The sequence below is a fragment of the Choloepus didactylus genome, chromosome 20, assembly GCF_015220235.1.
Source record: "Choloepus didactylus isolate mChoDid1 chromosome 20, mChoDid1.pri, whole genome shotgun sequence".
NCBI classification, from domain to species: Eukaryota; Metazoa; Chordata; class Mammalia; order Pilosa; family Megalonychidae; genus Choloepus; species Choloepus didactylus.
In genome coordinates, this window is record NC_051326.1 from 61,116,003 (window position 1) to 61,118,390 (window position 2,388).

The following is a 2,388-nucleotide window of genomic DNA, read 5'->3' on the forward strand; positions in this document are numbered from 1 at the left end:
GCTGAATTCATGTCTTATCTCTATTAGGATGACCAGTTTTCATACCCATGAAGTTTACCATTGACAGGATGGTGGATGTGTCTTTCTTGCAGATGTTACATGGATACCATTTCATGACTTTCAAGGCCTCTTTCCTTGCCTGAAATTATTGCAAATAATAATTTGGTGGAATGTTACTAAGGGAATGAAAAGGTTAGAAAAGAACCAAAGATCATATAAGCATATTTCGAATACTGTCTCTTGTCATGGTTTATTTCATTCCTCAAATTAGCTACCTGTCTGGCCAAAAAAGCACTGGCCTGATTGTTACTGGGAGGGAACCTCATAGATGGGGTTGCATTACAGTCAGTTGATTTATCTGACTGCATCGGCAATCGAAGAGACTGTCCTGGGCAATGTAGGGAGTGTCCCCACCCAGTCATCTGGAGGATGTGCAGAATGATTGCCTGGGCACAGACTGTGAGATCAGTGCTGAGAAAAGTGCGTGACCCTCAAGTTCAGGACTGACTGCAAAGGGAAAAAAAAAGTGAAAATTGGAGGTTAATCTAGAAGCACCTCGAACATAGGAAGGAAACATCGGCGGCTCTCCACTGTGAAGGAAGCACACACTACACTGTGCCAAAAAAGTGAGTTCCTTTGGCTAATGATGTCCCTGTCCAAGTTCAAAGGCATCATGTAGAACCCGCAGTAAGTTAAACCACGGAGAGATTAACTCATTTTTAAAAAGAATCCAATAGACATAAGCTCCATCAGAACTCTCTAGATGCTACCTGTTAATGGACATGTGTGTTATTTTACCATTGTCATCTTAAAAACCACCTTTGTTCTTAGAGCAGAGAAGTAGCTTAGCCTTTAATGCTTTTATTTCTTTATTCAAAAAATATTCATTGACTTTCCAGCACAGTTCTGGGTACTAAAGACTGAGAAACTAGAAAGACTCAACACTGTGGTCAGGAATACTATATTCTAGTGAGGTAATAAACTATGTGTTATTAAATAAGAAAGAAATTTCCCTCATGTAGCTATGTAGATGTGCTATGAAAGAATCATGGCAAGGAGCTGAGTGGAATATGGGGAAGTTTTTTGGAAAATTGTTAAGATATATATATATATACACATATGTATATACGTAATTAATGTTGACAGAATCACTTAAGGAGACCAGATGACTGATGTTTTCCAGCATCACATCTCTGAACAGCTTTTTCTTGGATCTGCCAAGCAGGACCCACTCTTCCTGAGTGAACATTATAGTTACATCATCAAAGTCATATATTCCTAAAACATAATAAATATTATACTTAATCCAAGGCCATCCCTGCCAATGTCAACTATTTGGTCAGAGGAGGAAGCAGCATTTGAAAGCAGGAATCAGATGTTATCGGTTGGCAAGGATAGCAAGGGACACTGGTAACCAATTAAAGCTTTCAGGGAAAGGAGAGCTAGTAGCTCTGGTTAAGAAAAAGTGCCCTAGGAAAAATGTCTGAATTCAGCTTCTGACTGGTTCAGTATGTTTTCCTATTTCCCTTCTAGGCCATGAATTTTCCTTACCTCTCTTTGAGTAGGTACATCTCCATTTATGGATGCATTAACAGCCAATGGGACAACCAACATACAGGCACCTGTCCCTGGAGTGTCGGCCCGGAAAAGCAAATTTATTGATTACAGAAGAGACCAGCCTTTGAAAAGCAGTTGTGTTTCAGTGTGAGGCAAACGGAGAGTGCCTACCAATACAGGGACATTGTCATGAGGAAGCAGGATGGTTTCACCCACATCTTCTTATCGGCCAAGTTGTCCAGAATAATTCACTAAATCCTAAGGTAATGAAACAAGTGCAAAGCGCCCTGCACACAGCAGTGGCCAATGACAGCAAGCCTGTGCTGCTCATCACCATCAGCACCATCTTCTGCTGCAGGCTCAATTTTATTTATATCATCCAGCATTTAACAGACCACAGAAAAAGAGAAAACACTGAACTGGCAGAAGCTATCAGAAACTTTGTGAATTCATTTATCCAGTTTAAGAAGCCAAATACTGTAGCAGTGAACGGCCCTGCCATTGGACTAGGAGCCATCATCTTGCCTCTCTGTGATGTGGTCTGGGCGAATGAAAAGGCCGGGTTTCACATGCCCTACGCTACCTTCAGGAAGGGCCCAGATAGCTGCTCTCCAGTTATGTTTCCCAAGATTATAAGAGGAGCATCCACAGTGAAATGTTATTTAGTGGACAGAAGCCAAACATGCAGGAGGCCTGTGGCAAAGGATGGGTCTTCCTGGGACATTCACCCAGGAAGTCATGGTTCAAATTAAGGAACTTATGTCATGCAATCCAGCAGTACTTCAGGAATCCAAAGTCCTCGTGCACTGTAACATGGAGTTGTTATTTTGA

General features: G+C 41.5%; 1 pseudogene; it reads left to right on the forward strand.

Annotated features, from left to right (window-relative positions):
• The first annotated feature begins 1,573 nt into the window (after window positions 1–1,573).
• On the forward strand, window positions 1,574–2,388 carry LOC119516502 (annotated as a pseudogene).